General features: G+C 47.9%; 1 protein-coding gene across 2 annotated transcripts in view; it reads left to right on the top strand.

Moving 5' to 3' along the window:
* SETD7 (SET domain containing 7, histone lysine methyltransferase) overlaps positions 1-22,535 on the top strand; it is an 88,435-nt gene that overhangs the window by 1,064 nt on the left and 64,836 nt on the right. The gene's annotated exons all lie outside the window — the stretch shown is intronic.

The raw sequence follows: 22,535 nt of genomic DNA, 5'->3' as shown, positions 1-22,535 counted from the left end.
CTACCCCCCCCCCTTCCACTGCATGCTACTACACTGCTACCCCCCCCTTCCACTGCATGCTACTACACTGCTACCCCCCCTTCCACTGCATGCTACTACACTGCTACCCCCCCCCCCCTTCCACTGCCTGCTACTACACTGCTACCCCCCCTTCCACTGCATGCTACTACACTGCTACCCCCCCTTCCACTGCATGCTACTACACTTCTACCCCCCCCCCTTCCACTGCCTGCTACTACACTGCTACCCCCCCCTTCCACTGCATGCTACTACACTGCTACCCCCCCCCTTCCACTGCATGCTACTACACTGCTACCCCCCCTTCCACTGCATGCTACTACACTGCTACCCCCCCCCTTCCACTGCATGCTACTACACTGCTACCCCCCCTTCCACTGCATGCTACTACACTGCTACCCCCCCTTCCACTGCATGCTACTACACTGCTACCCCCCCTTCCACTGCATGCTACTACACTGCTACCCCCCCTTCCACTGCATGCTACTACACTGCTACCCCCCCCCTTCCACTGCATGCTACTACACTGCTACCCCCCCCCCTTCCACTGCATGCTACTACACTGCTACCCCCCCTTCCACTGCATGCTACTACACTGCTACCCCCCCCTTCCACTGCATGCTACTACACTGCTACCCCCCCCCTTCCACTGCATGCAACTACACTGCTACCCCCCCCCCCTTCCACTGCATGCTACTACACTGCTACCCCCCCCCTCCACTGCATGCTACTACACTGCTACCCCCCCTTCCACTGCATGCTACTACACTGCTACCCCCCCTTCCACTGCATGCTACTACACTGCTACCCCCCCTTCCACTGCATGCTACTACACTGCTACCCCCCCCCTTCCACTGCATGCTACTACACTGCTACCCCCCCTTCCACTGCATGCTACTACACTGCTACCCCCCCTTCCACTGCATGCTACTACACTGCTACCCCCCCTTCCACTGCATGCTACTACACTGCTACCCCCCCCTTCCACTGCATGCTACTACACTGCTACCCCCCCCCTTCCACTGCATGCTACTACACTGCTACCCCCCCCCTTCCACTGCATGCTACTGCACTGCTACCCCCCCTTCCACTGCATGCTACTACACTGCTACCCCCCCCCTTCCACTGCATGCTACTACACTGCTACCCCCCCTTCCACTGCATGCTACTACACTGCTACCCCCCCTTCCACTGCATGCTACTACACTGCTACCCCCCCCTTCCACTGCATGCTACTACACTGCTACCCACCCCTTCCACTGCATGCTACTACACTGCTACCCCCCCCCCTTCCACTGCATGCTACTACACTGCTACCCCCCCCCTTCCACTGCATGCTACTACACTGCTACCCCCCCTTCCACTGCATGCTACTACACTGCTACCCCCCCCTTCCACTGCATGCTACTACACTGCTACCCCCCCCTTCCACTGCATGCTACTACACTGCTACCCCCCCTTCCACTGCATGCTACTACACTGCTACCCCCCCCTTCCACTGCATGCTACTACACTGCTACCCCCCCCCTTCCACTGCCTGCTACTACACTGCTACCCCCCCCTTCCACTGCCTGCTACTACACTGCTACCCCCCCCCCTTCCACTGCATGCTACTACACTGCTACCCCCCCTTCCACTGCATGCTACTACACTGCTACCCCCCCCTTCCACTGCATGCTACTACACTGCTACCCCCCCCCTTCCACTGCATGCTACTACACTGCTACCCCCCCCCCCTTCCACTGCATGCTACTACACTGCTACCCCCCCTTCCACTGCATGCTACTACACTGCTACCCCCCCCCTTCCACTGCATGCTACTACACTGCTACCCCCCCCTTCCACTGCATGCTACTACACTGCTACCCCCCCCTTCCACTGCATGCTACTACACTGCTACCCCCCCTTCCACTGCATGCTACTACACTGCTACCCCCCCTTCCACTGCATGCTACTACACTGCTACCCCCCCCCTTCCACTGCATGCTACTACACTGCTACCCCCCCCTTCCACTGCATGCTACTACACTGCTACCCCCCCTTCCACTGCATGCTACTACACTGCTACCCCCCCCCTTCCACTGCATGCTACTACACTGCTACCCCCCCTTCCACTGCATGCTACTACACTGCTACCCCCCCCCCTTCCACTGCATGCTACTACACTGCTACCCCCCCCCCCTTCCACTGCATGCTACTACACTGCTACCCCCCCCTTCCACTGCATGCTACTACACTGCTACCCCCCCCTTCCACTGCATGCTACTACACTGCTACCCCCCCTTCCACTGCATGCTACTACACTGCTACCCCCCCTTCCACTGCATGCTACTACACTGCTACCCCCCCTTCCACTGCATGCTACTACACTGCTACCCCCCCCCTTCCACTGCATGCTACTACACTGCTACCCCCCCCCCTTCCACTGCATGCTACTACACTGCTACCCCCCCCCCTTCCACTGCATGCTACTACACTGCTACCCCCCCTTCCACTGCATGCTACTACACTGCTACCCCCCCTTCCACTGCATGCTACTACACTGCTCCCCCCCCCTCCAGCATGCTACTACACTGCTCCCCCCCCTCCAGCATGCTACTACACTGCTCCCCCCCCCCCTCCAGCATGCTACTACACTGCTCCCCCCCCCCCTCCAGCATGCTACTACACTGCTCCCCCCCCCTCCAGCATGCTACTACACTGCTCCCCCCCCCTCCAGCATGCTACTACACTGCTCCCCCCCCCCCCTCCAGCATGCTACTACACTGCTCCCCCCCCCCCCCTCCAGCATGCTACTACACTGCTCCCCCCCCCCCCCAGCATGCTACTACACTGCTCCCCCCCAGCATGCTACTACACTGCTCCCCCCCCCAGCATGCTACTACACTGCTCCCCCCCCCAGCATGCTACTACACTGCTCCCCCTCCCCCCCCCCCAGCATACTACTACACTGCTCTCCCTCCCCCCCCCCCCCAGCATACTACTAAACTGCTCTCCCTCCCCCCCCCCAGCATACTACTACACTGCTCTCCCCCCCCCCCCCACCAGCATACTACTACACTGCTCTCCCCCCCCCCCCCCACCAGCATACTACTACACTGCTCTCCCTCCCCCCCCCAGCATACTACTACACTGCTCTCCCTCCCTCCCCCCCAGCATACTACTACACTGCTCTCCCTCCCTCCCCCCCAGCATACTACTACACTGCTCTCCCTCCCCCCCCCCCCCAGCATACTACTACACTGCTCTCCCTCCCTCCCCCCCCCAGCACAATACTACACTGCTCTTCCCTCCCCCCCCAGCATACTACTACACTGCTCTCCCTCCCCCCCCCCAGCATACTACTACACTGCTCTCCCTCCCTCCCCCCCCCCCCAGCATACTACTACACTGCTCTCCCTCCCTCCCCCCCCCAGCATACTACTACACTGCTCCCCCCCCCCCAGCATACTACTACACTGCTCTCCCCCCCCCCCCCCAGCATACTACTACACTGCTCTCCCCCCCCCCCCCAGCATACTACTACACTGCTCTCCCCCTCCCCCCCCAGCATACTACTACACTGCTCTCCCCCTCCCCCCCCAGCATACTACTACACTGCTCTCCCCCCCTCCTCCAGCATGCTGCTACACTGCTCTCCCCCTCCTCCAGCATGCTACTACACTGCTCCCCCCCCTCCAGCATGCTACTACACTGCTCCCCCCCCTCCAGCATGCTACTACACTGCTCCCCCCCCCTCCAGCATGCTACTACACTGCTCCCCCCCCCTCCAGCATGCTACTACACTGCTCCCCCCCCCTCCAGCATGCTACTACACTGCTCCCCCCCCCTCCAGCATGCTACTACACTGCTCCCCCCCCCCCCCTCCAGCATGCTACTACACTGCTCCCCCCCCCCCTCCAGCATGCTACTACACTGCTCCCCCCCCCCTCCAGCATGCTACTACACTGCTCCCCCCCCCCTCCAGCATGCTACTACACTGCTCCCCCCCCCCCCCAGCATGCTACTACACTGCTCCCCCCCAGCATGCTACTACACTGCTCCCCCCCCCCAGCATGCTACTACACTGCTCCCCCTCCCCCCCCAGCATACTACTACACTGCTCTCCCCCCCCCCCCCCCAGCATACTACTAAACTGCTCTCCCTCCCCCCCCCCAGCATACTACTACACTGCTCCCCCCCCCCCCACCAGCATACTACTACACTGCTCCCCCCCCCCCCCCCACCAGCATACTACTACACTGCTCTCCCTCCCCCCCCCCCCCAGCATACTACTACACTGCTCTCCCTCCCTCCCCCCCAGCATACTACTACACTGCTCTCCCTCCCTCCCCCCCAGCATACTACTACACTGCTCTCCCTCCCTCCCCCCCAGCATACTACTACACTGCTCTCCCTCCCCCCCCCAGCATACTACTACACTCCTCTCCCTCCCTCCCCCCCCCAGCACAATACTACACTGCTCTTCCCTCCCCCCCCCAGCATACTACTACACTGCTCTCCCTCCCCCCCCCAGCATACTACTACACTGCTCTCCCTCCCCCCCCCAGCATACTACTACACTGCTCTCCCTCCCCCCCCCCAGCATACTACTACACTGCTCTCCCTCCCTCCCCCCCCCCAGCATACTACTACACTGCTCTCCCTCCCTCCCCCCCCCCCAGCATACTACTACACTGCTCTCCCTCCCTCCCCCCCCCCAGCATACTACTACTCTGCTCTCCCCCCCCCCCCCCAGCATACTACTACACTGCTCTCCCCCCCCCCCCCCAGCATACTACTACACTGCTCTCCCCCCCCCCCCAGCATACTACTACACTGCTCTCCCCCCCCCCAGCATACTACTACACTGCTCTCCCCCCCCCCCAGCATACTACTACACTGCTCTCCCCCTCCCCCCCCAGCATACTACTACACTGCTCTCCCCCTCCCCCCCCAGCATACTACTACACTGCTCTCCCCCTCCCCCCCCAGCATACTACTACACTGCTCTCCCCCTCCCCCCCCAGCATACTACTACACTGCTCTCCCCCTCCCCCCCCAGCATACTACTACACTGCTCTCCCCCTCCCCCCCCAGCATACTACTACACTGCTCTCCCCCTCCCCCCCAGCATACTACTACACTGCTCTCCCCCTCCCCCCCAGCATACTACTACACTGCTCTCCCCCTCCCCCCCCAGCATACTACTACACTGCTCTCCCCCTCCCCCCCCCAGCATACTACTACACTGCTCTCCCCCCCCCCCCCCCCAGCATACTACTACACTGCCCCCCCCCCCCCCAGCATACTACTACACTGCCCACTGCTCTCCCCCCCCCCCCCGCATACTACTACACTGCTCCCCCCCCCCCCCCCCGCATACTACTACACTGCCCCCCCCCCCCAGCATACTACTACACTGCCCCCCCCCCCAGCATACTACTACTACACTGCTCTCCCTCCCCCCCCCCAGCATACTACTACTACACTGCTCTCCCCTCCCCCCCAGCATACTACTACACTGCTCCCCCTTTTCACATGGGCTTTCCGATCAGGTCCGCCTGTCAGTTTTTCAGGCAGACCTGATCAGAGCCTCCATTCACTCCTATGGAGCGGTGGATGTCAGCGGTGACATTTTTATCTGATCTCCCCATAGAGGAGAATGGGGCTCTGACAGGTCTGCCTCTGAAGAGTGAGCGGAGACTGGCTTGTCATCCACCTGCTCAGTGGGGATCAGCGGATCAATCCCCCCTGCTGAGCAAGCGGACAAGCCCGTGTGAAATGACCCTAATACAGGAGGTGTCTTCCAGGCCAGATCACCAGGAGAAAACAGAGGGGAAAAGCCTAAACAGAAAAATAAATGGATGCAACCACCACATCTAATGATGTATGATGGAAAGCTGCAATATACTGTGTTACATTTTTGGCTTTAGGTTTAACCACTTCAATACCAGGCACTTCCTCCCTTCCTGCCCAAGCCAATTTTCAGCTTTCAGTGCTGTCGCTATTTAAATGACAATTGAACGGTCATGCTACACTGTACCCAAACAAAATTGCGGTTTTTATTTTTTGCTAAACAAATAAAGGGAGACTTTTGAATTTTGAAAAAAGAGAAAAGTTTTTCTTTGTTTCTAATATAACATTTTGCAAATAAGTACTTTTTCTCCTTCACGGATGGGCACGGATGAGGTGGCACTGAAAGGCTGCACTGATAGGTGGGCATGGATGGGCACTTGTAGATGGCACTGGATACTGATAAGTGGCACTGATAGATGGCACTGATTGGCATCACTGATTAGGAGGCACTGGCAGGTATTGCTGATAGGCACTCATTGGCATCATGTGTGGGCACACATTGCCACCCATGGCCACCAGGGATGCCATGCCTGGTGTTCATCAGTGGTGGGCATCCGAGGGGGGGCTGCACTGATAATCAGCGCAGACCCCCCTGCCAGAGGAGCAGCCCATCGGCTCTCCTCTACTCGTGCCTGTCAGACTAGAGTGAGTAAAAGCCGAGAAATGCCTCTTCCTGTTTACATTGTGATCAGCTGTGATTGGACAAGGCTGATTACGTGGTAAAGTCTGTCAGAGACTATTTACCTAGATCGGAGTTGCGGTGTGTCAGACTGACACGCCGCAACAAAGATCGCCGCGATACGCGCCCCCGTGGGCACGCAGCGGCTTGTTATCCTGACCACGTCATATGACTTCTGGTCAGGATAACACAACCACTTTGCCGATGTCATTTTGCTATATGGCAGGCGGCAAGTGGTTAATGTGTTTGTAAACCTCAGACATGAAATATTAACAAAGCATATCCCTCTATACTGTGTACTTGTCAGTCCAGAGCACTAAGTGTCATTTCTGTCTGCTGCTTTGTTCCTCTGCAACCAGCATGTATCACTTCTGACAAGTTTTCCTGACACCAAGAGAAAAATGGTGACTGGGGAGGGACCTCCAGCAGATTGACAGCCTCAGTTCTGTTCCTGTGAGCTGTGTAAAGGGGGTGTGTCTCTTTCCTCCAATTAACTCTCAGAGCTCTCCTCACTGAGCTCTGCAGAGTGTAACTTCACCTCTCTGCCCCCTTTTCCTGACAGCTCAGACAAGCTTTTTAAATTATGCACAAACAACTGTAGAGAACACTGTAGACAAACAGGTACAACTTATGTAGGAGGATTTGTTTAATCTCTGTGTATCGCCTGAGGCCAGTCACCTCAATGGGTATATGTAATTACAGCCACTTTAATACTGCTTAAAGCCAAGGTTACATGGTGCCAAGGTTTATCTTCCGTTTTCATCCTTCAGGTGTCCTCTTCAGTGCCTGCGTGATGTGGACCAGCCTTTTTTAACTAGGGTGCCATCTGGGTTCTCAAGTGATGCCCTGGAAAAATGGCAAAAAAAAAATTGTATACAAGCCAGTAGGTGGATCAAGCCTGCCTTTTAGTTACATAAAACTACAGGTTTTCATTGTGCACATTACAATCTTAGGCACCTTTCAGGCCAGCTGCCGGTGTCCTAACAAGAGGATGTCCCTCCCCTGCCTCTCTCTGTCAGCATTGGGGTCACATTAGCTTGTTAGCTGAGTGAGGGAGAAGAGAAATGCTGGAATGCTTGTCAGTACCAGTGTGCAGATAGATTTGCCTTTTGGTATAAATCACCTCTAATGTTGGGTGTCATATAGGTGTAGATGCTGCTATTTTTGTTTTTTATAGTTTAGAATGAGGTGCCTTGAGATTGTGTAGAATATTAAAGGGGACCTTTTAAAGTGGTTGTAAACCTCAGACATTTAAATATGAACAAAGCTTCTCCCTCTATGGTGTGTACTTGTCTCAATCCAGAGCGCTGTCATTTCTGTCTTCTGCCTCGTTCCTTTGCTATTAGCATGAATCACTTTTGCCAAGTTTTCCTGACACCAAGAGAAAAATGGTGACGGGAGGGCACAGTTTGTGATTGACAGCCTCAGCTCTGTTCCTGTGTGCTGTATGAAAGTGTGTCCCTTCCATCTATGTAGGAGGATTTGTTTCATCTCAGTGTATCACCTGCTGCCAGTCACTTCACTGGGTATGTAAGGGTTTACAGTGTATCCAGAAAGTATTCATAACGCTTCACTTTTTTTTTTTTTTTTTGTTATGCTACAGCCTTATTCCAAAATTGATTAAATTCATTATTTTCCTCAGTTCTACAAACAATACCTCCATAATGACAATGTGAAAGTTTGTTTGTTTGAAAGCTTTGAAAATGTATTAAAAAACCAAACAAAAAAAAAAAACAAAAAAACACCTGTACATAAGTATTCACAGCTTTTGCTCAATACTTTGTTGAAACACCTTTGGCACCAATTTCAGCCTCAAGTATTTTTGAGTATGATGCTACAAGCCTGGCACACCTATTTTTGGGCAGTTTCTCGCATTCTTCTTTGCAGGACCTCTCAGGCTCCATCAGGTTGGATGGGGAGAGTCAGTTCACAGCCATTTTCAGATCCTTCCAGAGATGTTCAATCGGGTTCAACTGTGGCTGGGTCACTCAAAGACATTCACAGAGTTGTCCCGTAGCCACTCCTTTGTTATCTTGGCTGTGTGCTTGGGGTCGTTGTCCTGTTGGAAGATGAACCTTTGCCCCAGTCTGAGGTCCAGAGCGATCTGGAGCAGGTTTTTAATCAGGGATGTGTCTGTACATTGCTGTATTCATCTTTCCCTCGATCCCGACTAGTCTCCCAGTTCCTGCCGCTGAAAAACATCCCCACAGCATGATGCTTCCACCACCATACTTCACTGTAGGGATGATATTGGCCAGGTGATGAGTGGTGCCTGGTTTCCTTCAGATATGACGCTTGCCATTCAGGCCAAAGAGTTCAATCTTTGTTTCATCAGACCAGAGAATTTTGTTTCTCATGGTCTGAGAGTCCTTCAGATGCCTTCTGGCAAACTCCAGGAGGGCTGTCATGTGCCTTTTTCTGAGGAGTGGCTTCTGTCTGGCCATTCTACCATACAGGCCTGATTGATGAAGTGCTGCAGAGATGGTTGTTCTTCTGGCCTTTCTCCACATAGAAACGCTGGAGCTCTGTCACAGTGACCATTGGGTTCTTAACCTCCCTGACTAAGGCCCTTCTCCCCGATTGCTCAGTTTGGTGGGGCAGCCCACTCTAGGAAGAGTCCTGGGGTTCCAAACTTCTTCCATTTATGGATGATGGAGGCCATTGTGCTCACTGGGACTTTCAATGCTGCATACATTTTTCTGTACCCTTCCCCATATTTGTGCCTCAATACAATCCTGTCTCCGAGGTCTACAGACAATTCCTTGGGCTTCATGGCTTGGTTTGTGCTCTGACATGCACTGTTAATTTTGGGACCTTTTTATATAGACAGTTGTGTGCCTTTCCAAATCGTATCCAATCAACTGAATTTTCTATCGTTTTGTTTTTTTTTGTTTTGTTTTTTTATAACTTTGCAAACTTCTTTCATATTGTCCATTTATGAGGTATTGTTTTGTAGAATTGAGGAAAATAATGAATTTAATCCATTGTGGAATAAGGCTGTAACCTAACAAAATGTGGAAAAAGTAAAGCGCTGTGAATACTTTCCAGATGTACTGTAGAAGGCATTCTGTGATTTGAAGAAGGTGCACATGAACGTTGTGATCTCCCCTCCTCCGATATTGGAGCGCCTTGTATTCAGTGAAAAAGAGTACAAGATGCTTTATGAATGGAGTAGGTGAGGAGTAAATGACCCGCTATGAGAACTGTATTCCAACTGGAAGTGTAAGTTTCATCAGCACTCACTATAGCATATGGGAGTAATGATGGTAACTGTTTTATCAATCACAGCAGCAGCCACACATTGAGCACACATCATTACTGGTAACCTATTCCTACATTGCAAATGACCATAAATAGTAGTTCAGCTTCTAGCCTCGGTTCACACTAGATGCGGTGTGAATTCTCTGCGGATTCCACACCGCATCAAAATTGCAATTCATTCATGCGAACTGATTGCGCAGTGTATGTTAAGTTACCAACACCCTGCATTTGGTTTGTGGAATCGGATCGCATGGGTGTGAACACCCATACGATCCGATTCTGGTGCAGACAAAAAAGGGTCCTGCATGAGTTTGGTGTGAATGTGGTGCAATTTGAGCCATACAAAACCATGGCTCAAATCAAACCCAAAGACACTGCATGTAATTCACACAGGAATGTGCTGTGATTCCTGTGCAAATTACATGGAGTGTCCTGCACTGCATCAGTGTGAACCCAGGCTAAAAATCAAAAGGCTTGGGTGGTACATAGTGTATTTATGCACTTTAAAAAAAAACCAAAAAAACACTGTCCCAGTCTGTCCTTATCTGCACATTGTAAGCTATTCAAGGCAGTAAAAGCTGCCTACAGTGCCTTGACAAAGTATTCATACCCCTTGAAATTTTCCACACTTTGTCATGTTGCAACCAAAAACTTAAATGGATTTTATATGATAGACCAACTCAAAGTGGCACATAATTGTGAAGTGGAAGGAACTTGATGTTTTTTCCAGTATTCTTCCTTTTTTTTTTTTTTTTACAGATATGTGAAAAGTGTGGCATGCATTTGTATCTGGCCACCTTTTACTCTGATACCCCTAACTAAAATATAGTGGAACCAATTGCCTTCAGAAGTCACCTAATTAGTAAGTAGAGTCCACCTGTGTGTAATTTTAATCAGTATGAATACAGCTGTTCTGTGAAGCCCTCAGAGGTTTGTTAGAGAACCTTAGTGAACAAACGGCATGATGAAGGCCAAGGAACACACCAGACAGGTCAGGGATAAAGTTGTGGAGAAGTTTAAAGCAGGGTTAGGTTATAATTCAATATCCCAAGTTTAGAACATCTCACGGAGCACTGTTCAATCCATCATCCAAAAATGGGAAGAGTATGGCACAACTGCAAACCTACCAAGACATGGCCATCCACCTAAACTGACAGGCCGGGCAAGGAGAGCATTAATCAGAGAAGCAGCCAAGAGGCCCATGGTAACACTGGAGGTGCTGCAGAGATCCACAGGTGGGAGAATCTGTCCACAGGACAACTATTAGTCGTGCACTCCACAAATCTGGCCTTTATAGAAGAGTGACAAGAAGAAAGCCATAAGAAGTCCCATTTGCAGTTTGCGAGAAGCCATGTGGGGGACACAGCAAACATGTGGAAGAAGGTGCTCTGGTCAGTTGAGACCAAAATTGAACTTTTTGGCCTAAAAGCAACTCTTTGTGTGGAGGAAAACTAACACTGCACATCACCCTGAACACACCATCCCCACAGTGAAACATGGCGGTGGCAGCATCATGTTATGGGAATGCTTTTCTTCAGCAGGGACAGGGAAGATTTTCAGAGTTGATGGGAAGATGGATGGAGCCAAATACAGGGCAATCTTAGAAGAAAACCTGTTATGCCGTGTACACACGGTCGGACATTGCTCAGACATTCTGACAACAAAATCCATGGATTTTTTTCTGATGGATGTTGGCTCAAACTTGTCTTGCATACACACGGTCACACAAAGTTGTCGGAAAATCCGATCGTTCTAAACGCGGTGACGTAGAACACGTACGTTGGGACTATAAACGGGGCAGTACCCAATAGCTTTCGTCTCTCTTAATTTATTCTGAGCATGCGTGGCACTTTGTGTGTCGGATTTGTGTACACACAATCGGAATTTTCGACAACGGATTTTGTTGTCGGAAAATTTTATAGCAAGCTCTCAAACTTTGTGTGTCGGAAATTCCGATGGAAAATGTGTGATGGAGCCCACACACGGTCAGAATTTCCGACAACAAGGTTCTATCACACATTTTTCGTCGGAAAATCCGACCGTGTGTACGTGGCATTAGAGTCTGCAAAAGACTTGCGACTGGGGCGCCGCGGAGGTTCACCTTCCAGCAGGACAATGACCCTAAACATCCAGCCAGAGCTACAATGGAATGGTTTAGATTAAAGCATATTCATGTGTGAGGCTGGATTTACACCTGTGCTTTTTGCAGATTTGTACTACAGTCTATTTAAAATGGTTTCCTATGGAACACGTTCTGTAGTGAAAATCTGCAAAATGAAAAAAGCGCTAAAAATGCATAGGTGTGAATCCAGCCTTAGGCCCAGTCAAAGTCCAGATCTAAATCCAATTGAGAATCTGTGGCAAGACTTAAATTGCTGTCCAGACACTCTCCATTTAATCTGACAGAGCTTGAGCTATTTTGCAAAGGAGGATAGCCAAAATGTAACTCTCTAGATGTGCAGAGCTGGTTTCGACATCCCCAAAATAGACTTGCAGCTGTAATTGCAGCGAAAGGTGATTCTACAAAGTATTGACTCGGGGGGGGGGGGGGGGAACAAAACAAATTAGGCACACACACACACACACACTTTTCACATGTCTATTTGTAAAATAAAAATTAAAACCGTTTATCGTTTTCCTTCCACTTCACAATTATGTGTCACTTTGTGTTGGTTTATCACATAATATCCCCAAAAAATACAGTCACAATTTTGGTTGTAACATGACAAAATATGGAAAATTTCAAGGGGTGTGAATACTTTTTCAAGGCACTGTATACTGCCACATGTATAATCCTTCTCCCAAAAGAAAGATAAATATTGTTTTTAGGGTTGATGTGCTAAACACATGACAGACATATTGTGTGTGGGGGGGGTCCTTAAAATTGACTGGAAAAGTGGAAATAGGCTTTCAAGCTCTAATTCTGTGCTATGATAACATCACATTAACCCCTTCCCGCCGACCGTACGCAGATGTGCATACTCAGCTTTCGGGGGTTATACCGGGATGATGCCCGCAGCTGCAGGCATCATCCCGGTACCGTTGTTTCGAGCGGGCGAGCGGCTATCCGTATATAACAACCGATGCGGCTAAAAACCGCTCGGCTGTTATACAGGAGGAGCGGGAGAGGAAGCCCCCCCCTCCCGCCGTTCTTACCGGGCCTCCCGTGCGATCGGGAGGCCCGGTGTCCAATCGGCTGCCTCCGGCGGCTGTGGGCGGGCTGGAACGAAGCTGTGGGCGGCTTCGTTCCAGCCTTCTCAATGTAAACGCAGAAGCGATGTCATGACGTCACTTCCCGTTTACTCGGCTGCCAATGGCGCCGAATTTTAAAAAATACACAGTATTCAGAATCGCCGTTTTCGGCGATCTGAATACTTTGAAGTGCAGAGGGATCGGGGGTCTTTTAGACCCCCGATCCCTCCATAAAGAGTACATGTTACTACCTATTACTGTCACAAGGGATGTTTACATTCCTTGTGACAGCAATAAAAGTAAAAAAAAAAAAAAAACATTTTTTTTTTTTTAAACACAATTTATAAGTATAAAAATAAAATAAATTAAAAAAACACTGCTCGTGCAGTGAAGAAAACGCATACGGAAGTCGCGCCCGCATATGTAAACGGTGTTCAAATCACACATGTGAGGTATCGCCGCGATCGTCAGAGCGAGAGCAATAATTCTAGCCCTAGACCTCTTCCGTAACTCTAACCTGGTAACCGTAAAAAAAAATTTAAAGCGTCGCCTATGGAAATTCATAGCTACCATAGTTTGTCGCCATTTCATGAGTGCGTGCAATTATAAAGCGTGACATGTTTGGTATCTATTTACTCTGAGTAACATCATCTTTCACATTATACAAAAAAAATTATAAAAGATATAAAATATTGCAACAATCTCCATTTTATTCTCTAGATTCTCTGCTAAAAAATATATATATATAGTGTTTGGGGGTTCTAAGTAATTTTCTAGCAAAAAATATGGATTTTAACTTGTAAACACCAAATTTCAAAAATAGGCTTAGTCATGAAAGGGTTTTAATGATACTGTCCTCACAGAGCATGGTGTGATGGCTGGGGGTTCTTTTTTATTCTTAAAGCGGAGTTCCACAAAAAAGTGGAACTTCCGCTTATCCTGTTTTTTACAGGTACCCTGTCCCCACTTCCGGGAGACCGGGCCGCGGTGAATTACATCAGCAGCTCGGTCCCCCTCCTCCTCCTTCCCCTTCTGCCGGGCCAGTGAGAGAGCACAGCGCACTTTGCGAATGCGCAGTAGGGGCCCGGCCGTGAAGCCAAATGGCTATTCTGCCGGATTCCTTTACCTTCAATGGCGGCGGCAGCGCCTGACCAGCCGATGGAAACATCAGCTGCGGTGCTGACATCGCTGAACTCCAGAACAGGTAAGTGTCCTAATGTTAAAAGCCAGCAGCTACAGTATGTGTAGCTGCTGACTTTTTACATTTTTTTTTTAAAGGGGCGGGCGGAACTCTGCTTTAACATGTACATCTTCATTATACACATATAGGTGTATACATTCACAGATTCATGTCTATTAAATCTGTAGATGCACATTTTGGAGTGAGCCAAAATAGTTTTTACCAAGCTGTCCTTATTTTATCCAAAAAACAAAACAAAAAAACGTTTTCCTGTATAAACAAGTCGCTTAGGTAAATTCAGCAAGACCTGTTGTGATGACACTGATTGACAGGTGTAGCACGATGAAATCTTCTCATCACATGTGACACTTGATGTGTTCTGTCTGTGATCGGGCAGACATTGTTAGTTGTGATCAGGCCATAGAGGTTCTACAAAGATCAGACTAACTCACAACTCCTTTCTCCTGTATGTAAACAAAAGGCCTATTTACAGCCAGGCACAGAATAGTGGTTAGTGGTAGTGTTATGTGGGAAGCCTCAGCAACCAATCAGGTCTCAGTTTACTGTAGTCAAATCAGTGAATGATTGGGTAATAGTGATTGGCTGCTGTTGTGTGACGTGCCTTGCTGTTTACCTTGTGCTATAACACATACGCACTGGTGTGTGTTGTCGGGGGCATATTGGATGGTTTCTTTTTTGGCAGAATGATGCTTTATTGAACTCTCTATGCTGCAGGGAATTGGTGGCAGGAAGCAGACAAAATTCCATCATAGTATGGCCAGCATTAGTTACACGTAGCATTGCAGCTATGTGTAACTAACATGCCATCTAGTGAATGATTGTCATTTATTTTGAATACAGACATGTATAGTTGGTGACAAATTTATAAAAATGTTTTTTGTTTTTGCATTCATTTTTGAATTTGAATTCAATGTATACTGTAGTATTCAAAATTCTTCACTATGACTATAGTATTGTAGCTTGTCATGACTTTTTTTTTGTTTGTTTTTTTTTTGGAGTGGGGAGGGGGTTTTCATGGGGTGTGTGTTTTTTGTTTTTTTTTTTTTTTTGTTGTTTTTGTTTAGTTTTTTTTTATATGGGCATATCAACTATCTTAAAAACCTAGCTTTGTTATGTAATGTGTAAATGTTTACAAAACACACGCTATACAATATATATAATTTTACAGTGTACTTGCACTTTTGCTAGACTGATTTATGGTTTAGGCCTTGTGCACATCAGTTAGGCCCCTTTCACACTGGGGCGGTAGGGGGCATCGGCGGTAAAACAGCGCTATTTTTAGCGCTGTTTTACCGCGGTATTCGGCCACTAGCAGTGCGGTTTTAACCCCCCGCTGGCAGACGAAAAAGGGTTAAAACCCCTCGTATAGCGCGGCTATAGCTGCGGTATAGCTGCGCTGTCCCATTGATTTCAATGGGCAGGAGCGGTTTAGGAGCGGTGAATACACCACTCCTTCACCGCTCCAAAGATGCGGCTCGCAGGAGATTTTTTCTTCTCCTGCCAGCGCACCGCTTCAGTGTGAAAGCCCTCGGGCTTTCACATTGAACAAACAGCGGAGGCTGTTTAGGGGCGGTTTGCAGGCGCTATTTTTAGCGCAATAACGCCTGCAAACCGCCCCAGTGTGAAAGGGGCCTTACTTTTCTATCTCTCCTAGACACCTTTCCTCCTGGTAGTGGCATTTTAGCAGAAAAAGCACTTGACACTTGTAAATGCATTTAACACGTCTAGGTGCTAATTCATTTAATTGGCCAGAATGATTTAAAATAAATTGGCGCTCAACCATTAAACGTGCCAAACCTTAATGTGCATTTAGACTCTTTTTTACCTGCGTCCAGCGTTTTTTTTTTTTTTAACCACTTCAGCCCCAGAAGGATTTACCCCCTTCCTGACCAGAGCACTTTTTACAATTTGGCACTGCGCCGCTTTAACTGCTAATTGCGCGGTCATGCAATGCTGTACCCAAATGAAATTTGCATCCTTTTCTTCCCACAAATAGAGCTTTCTTTTGATGGTATTTGATCACCTCTGCTGTTTTTATTTTTTGCGCTATACACGGAAAAAGACCGAAAATTTTGAAAAAAAAGGATATTTTCTACTTTTTGTTATAAAAAAAATCCAATAAACTCAATTTTAGTCATACATTTAGGCCAAAATGTATTCGGCCACATGTCTTTGGTAAAAAAAAATGTCAATAAGTGTATATTTATTGGTTTGCGCAAAAGTTATAGCGCCTACAAACTAAGGTACATTTTCTGGAATTTACACAGCCTTTAATTTATGACTGCCTCTGTCATTTCTTGAGGTGCTAAAATGGCAGGGCAGTACAAAATCCCCACAAATGACCCCATTTTGGAAAGTAGACACCCCAAGGAAATTGCTGAGAGGCATGTTGAGCCCATTGAATATTCATTTTTTTTTTTTGTCCCAAGTGATTGAATAATGACAAAAAAAAAAAAAAAATTACAAAAAGTTGTCACTAAATGATTGCTCACACAGGCCATGGGCATATGTGGAATTGCACCCCAAAATACATTCAGCTGCTTCTCCTGAGTACGGGGATACCACATGTGTGGGACTTTTTTGGAGCCTAGCCACGTACGGGGCCCCGAAAACCAATCACCGCCTTCAGGATTTCTAAGGGCGTAAATTTTTGATTTTACTCCTCACTACCTATCACAGTTTTGAAGGCCATAAAATGCCCAGATGGCATAAACACCCCCCCCCCCCCAAATGACCCCATTTTGCAAAGTAGACACCCCAAGCTATTTCCTTTGAGGCATGTTGAGTCCATGGAATATTTTATATTTTGACACAAGTTGCAGGAAAGTGACCCTTTTTTTCTTTTTCCCCACAAAGTTGTCACTAAATGATATATTGCTCACACAGGCCATGGGCATATGTGGAATTGCACCCCAAAATACATTTAACTGCTTCTCCTGAGTATGGGGATACCACATGTGTGGGACTTTTTGGGAGCCTAGCCGCATACGGGGCCCCGAAAACCAATCACCGCCTTCAGGATTTCTAAGGGTGTAAATTTTTGATTTCACTTCACTGCCTATCACAGTTTCAGAGGCCATGGAATGCCCAGATGGCACAAACCCCCCCCCCCAAATGACCCCATTTTGGAAAGTAGACACCCCAAGCTATTTGCTGAGAGGCATGGTGAGTATTTTGCAGCTCTCATTTGTTTTTGAAAATGAAGAAAGACAAGAAAACATTTTTTTTTTCTTTTTTCAATTTTCAAAACTTTGTGACAAAAAGTAAGGTCTGCAAAATACTCACTGTACCTCTCAGCAAATAGCTTGGGGTGTCTACTTTCCAAAATGGGGTCATTTGGGGGGGGGGGGGGGGGTTTGCCACCTGGGCATTCCATGGCCTCCGAAACTGTGATAGGCAGTGAAGAGTGAAATCAAAAATTTACGCCCTTAGAAGGCGGTGATTGGTTTTCAGGGTCCCGTGCGCGGCTAGGCTCCCAAAAAGTCCCACACATGTGGTATTTGTGGTGTAATTTCACATATTCCCATGGCATGTTTGAGCAATATATCATTTAGTGACAACTTTGTGCAAAAAAAAAAAATTTGTCTCTTTCCCGCAACTTGTGTCACAATATAAAATATTCCATGGACTCGACATGCCTCTCAACAAATAGCTTGGGGTGTCTACTTTCCAAAATGGGGTCATTTGGGGGGGGTTTGAACTGTCCTGGCATTTTATGCACAACATTTAGAAGCTTATGTCACACATCACCCACTCTTCTAACCACTTGAAGACAAAGCCCTTTCTGACACTTTTTGATTACATGAAAAATTTTTTTTTTTTTTGCAAGAAAATTACTTTGAACCCCCAAACATTATATATATATTTTTTTAAAGCAAATGCCCTACAGATTAAAATGGTTGGTGTTTCATTTTTTTTTCACACAGTATTTGTGCAGCGATTTTTCAAACGCATTTTTTGGGGAAAAACCACACTTTTTTAAATTTTATTGCACTAAAACACACTATATTGCCCAAATGTTTGATGAAATAAAAAAGATGATCTTAGGCAGAGTACATGGATACCAAACATGACATGCTTTAAAATTGCGCACAAACGTGCAGTGGCAACAAAATTAATACATTTTTAAAAGCCTTTACAGGTTACCACTTTAGATTTACAGAGGAGGTCTACTGCTAAAATTACTGCCCTCGATCTGACCTTCGCGGTGATACCTTACATGCATGGTGCAATTGCTGTTTACATTTGACGCCAGACCGACGCTTGCGTTCGCCTTAGCGCGAGAGCAGGGGGGGCAGGGGTGCTTTTTTTTTTTTCCTTTATTTTTTTGCTTTTTTTATCTTATTTTTAAACTGTTCCTCTCTTTTTTTTTTTTTTTTTTTTTTTTTAAATCATATTTTTTGTTATCTCAGGGAATGTAAATATCCCATATGATAGCAATAGGTAGTGACAGGTACTCTTTTTTTTGAAAAAATTGGAGTCTATTAGACCCTAGATTTCTCCTCTGCCCTCAAAGCATCTGACCACACCAAGATCGGTGTGATAAAATGCTTCCCCAATTTCCCAATGGCGCTGTTTACATACGGCGAATTCTAAGTCATAAAATGCTCGTAGCTTCCGGTTTCTTAGGCCATAGAGATGTTTGGAGCCACTCTGGTCTCTGATCAGCTCTATGGTCAGCTGGCTGAATCACCGGCTGCATTCTCAGGTTCCCTGTTGAGACAGGAGAGCCAGAGAAAAACACGGAAGACAGTGTGGGGGGGGGGGACATTCCCTCCCACTGCTTGTAAAAGCAGTCTAGAGGCTAATTAGCCGCTAGGATTGCTTTTACATGAAAGCCGACCGCTGGCTGAAAAGAATGATACCAAGATGATACCTAAACCTGCAGGCATCATTCTGGTATAACCACTCAAAGTCGTGAATGGCGTACCTGAAGACAAAAAAATGATTAACAATAAAACACAGTAAACGGTAAAGTATAAAAAATTGCATACCTGAAAAGCAAACGTGATAAAACATAATAACAATAAAACATTGCAGAATAGAATACAGTAAAAAAGAGCAGAACAATAGAGAGATAAAAGAGAGAGAGAGAACAATAAAACGACAACTATTTTTTTTTTTTTATATTTTTGTTTTGTGTTTTTTTTTTTTTTTTTTAATTTTTTTTACTTTTTTTTTTTACACTTTTATAACTGTAAACGGTTCCAGGTTCGGGTCTCTCAAAATGCGATGGCATCTTGGGAGACCCTGTGAAAGTGTGCCTAGTCTGTGCAATGCTGTACCCTACGCTAATACTCAACTAGTGTATGGTAGCGTTCAAAACATTCACCAATGCAAAGACCAGGATTGTCAGGACAGGAGGGACAATAATAGCGGGTGTCACGCCTATATCCATGCTTGCTGCAGACACGACATCTTTTTTGGGGGGGTTCGTTGGGTAGGGGTACTCGGGAGGACATAAAGAAAATGCCTCTCATGCAGCCGACTGCATTTGGTTGGGGATGTGAATGGGGGAAGTACGGGTGCTGCAGAAGCGGTGGGTTCCCAATTAGGATTGGCGAATGCAGCAGGAAGGGCATTATGGGCACGACGGGCCTGTGTTTGTCTTTTTGGTGGCAGCGGGACACTACTTGTGCTTGCCACCTCACCAGCTTGAACTGCACTTATGGAACTCGCCACGTCACCAAGTGTTACTGCAGTGCTGGTTTGACTACGACCGGGGTGTACTAGGCCACTGGTGCTTGCCAGTTCACCAAAACGCTACCAAAAAAACTGTTAGCGATCGCAGGGATCAGGCCTGACTCTGCGAACGCTGCAGTTATGCGTTTAGTGTTTTGTAAGTGACAGTGATTGGTCGATACTGCACTTGGGTGGGCTGGGCTGGGCCGGACGGAGGGGCAAAACGCAGGTGCTTGCAGGTATCTGGGCTGATCCCGCTAACACTGTGTTTTTGGGAACCCTAAACTGCTGGGGACACTAGTATAGATCTGATCGGATCAGATATTGATCCGTTCAGATACTATACCACTAAGGGAGGCGTATGCTGCTTGCGTGGGTGTTAGCGGTACTGGCGCTAATCTGACGCTGCCTGGGGCGACGCATATCACCGCCGGGCGATCGGGGGCTAAACCTTTATTCGGTAATAAACGGTGGGTGCCCTGACACTATAAAAAGTAAACGAACTAACCAGCGTCACCCGTAACGGTTATACGGTGATCAGTGGTGAAAGGGTGAACTAGGGGGCAATCAAGGGGTTAAAACATTTATTAGGTAGTATATGGGGGTCCCTGTCGCTATAAAACGCTGATGGCGAACCTAAATATTTACCTCCCTAACTAGCGTCACCAGCGACACTAATACAACGATCAGAAAAATGATCACTTAGTGACACTGGTGACGGGGGGTGATCAAGGGGTTAAATCTTTATTAGGGGGGGTTAGGGGGGTATCCTAGACTTAAAGGGGGCTAACACTCACTGCCCTAACACACTAACTGTCACAAACTGACACCATGCAGTAATCAGAAAGGAAAAAAAAAAACTGCTTGGTGTCAGTGTGACGGGGGGGGGGGGGGGGTGATTCGGGGGGGGGGGGGATCGGGGGTGTAAAGTATGCCTAGCATGTTCTACTGAGTGTGTTGTGTTGTGCAACTCACATTTCAGTCTTCTCCTCGGCGCCAGAACAGAAACTGCCGAGCCGAGGAGAGATGACATCACATCCCCTGCCTCTGTGTACTACACAGAGGCAGGGAACGATTCTCATTGGCTGGGAGCGATCGTGAGGGGGGGCCACGAATGGATGGCCTCCCCCTCATCTCTGATCGCTGCCAGACCAAAGCCGACCGCCGATCAGACCCCCCCGCCCGCGGGAAGGCAATCATGTACCAGGTACGTGATTTTTTCCTGCCCGTGCCATTCTGCAGACGTATATCGTCGTTAGGCGGTCGGCAAATGGTTAATGCCCAAATGCTGCTCCTGATTGCACTGGCAGTGGGTTTCCTTTTCTGCCTCTGTTTTCTTCCGAAGATTTCTTCAGTGGATTATCGCTCCCAAGACATTGTCCTTACGACATTTTGTCCCAATCTGTAGGGAGATAAAGAGAATTTTCATACCTTTTTTAGATGTAAAGATAAGTCTTTTGTTATTTGGAATTAACAAATGATTTTAGGAGCTTGGACTCCTTTTTTCGTTTTGTATGCTGGAGCCAAGAAGGGTCAAGGAGTCCACAGCCAGATGACTAAGGTCGGCTGTCATGGAAGCTTATGTTCAGTCTGGTCTGTTGGAGTTGTACTCACTCCATGAGAGTTCTTGCAGCCACTTGGACATAAAGGGTTAGTGCTACCCCAGAACAAATTTCCAACACTGCAACGTGGTCAAGCTTATCCACCTTTCGTTTGTCATTATAGATTAGATTTGTAGTCATCTTTGGTAGAAAGGTTTTGCAAGTGGTTATCCCACCCTATTGTGGCAAGTTCTCATTTATCCTCACAGGTGCTGTCCTAAAAGACATTTTGGGAAAGTTCAAGCTAGACTTGCCAGTAACTTTTTTCCGGTAGCCTTTTAGGACAGCAACAATAACCCACCCTTATGCTGTTTATACTATGTTGTGTTTTTGTTCCAGCTGGGTAGGAGTTACTCTACTACAACTGAGAACCTGTGGAGAGAAGTCTCCATTTAAGTTTGGAGTGGGAGTGTTTCATGAGATTGGAGGGAGCAGCTACGATCTCAGGTGCTGTTGTGAAAGACTGCTGGAAAACAAGTTACTGGTATGAGTGACTTAAATTTTTTTCTATGTGCCCTGTTGATGCCATAATGCTGCGTTTTAGTTGGGTTGCGGTGTATTGTGTTACAATGCAAACATGCTGCACCATACCTCACTGCATAAAGTTGAATGAAGTGTCATTTTGTGACACTTAAACCCCTTTCACAATAGTGGACTGATCCGGTCCGCCTGTCAGTTTTTCAGGAGAATCTAATTGGACCCTCCAGTCACCTCTATGGAGGGACGGGTGTAAACCTGCATGTGCTTTACACCCGCCGACATTCGATCCTATCCACTAAAAAATGGATGGCGATCCATTCACCATCCATTTGGCGGATCGGATGACAGTCGGATGTAAACAAACAGGTGGTCCGTTTACATCCAACCGCCCATAAAGGAAAGCGGGCTCTGTCACCTGTATATATGGAGAATGGAAGGTGGCAGCTATCCTCAGAGTATAGCCAGCTCTGTATCAAGACAAAAAGGGGGAAGAGAAGAAAACTCCACCTAAGTGCAGTGGTTAAAACAATCTTTTGATGCGCTAAGTTAAAATAATCACTTGCAGGATAAAAAAAAAAATGTA

Source organism: Aquarana catesbeiana, linkage group LG01 (genome assembly GCF_042186555.1).
Source record: "Aquarana catesbeiana isolate 2022-GZ linkage group LG01, ASM4218655v1, whole genome shotgun sequence".
Classification (NCBI taxonomy): domain Eukaryota; kingdom Metazoa; phylum Chordata; class Amphibia; order Anura; family Ranidae; genus Aquarana; species Aquarana catesbeiana.
The sequence above is the reverse complement of the archived record's forward strand: the minus strand, read 5'-3'. Positions and strand labels throughout refer to the sequence as shown.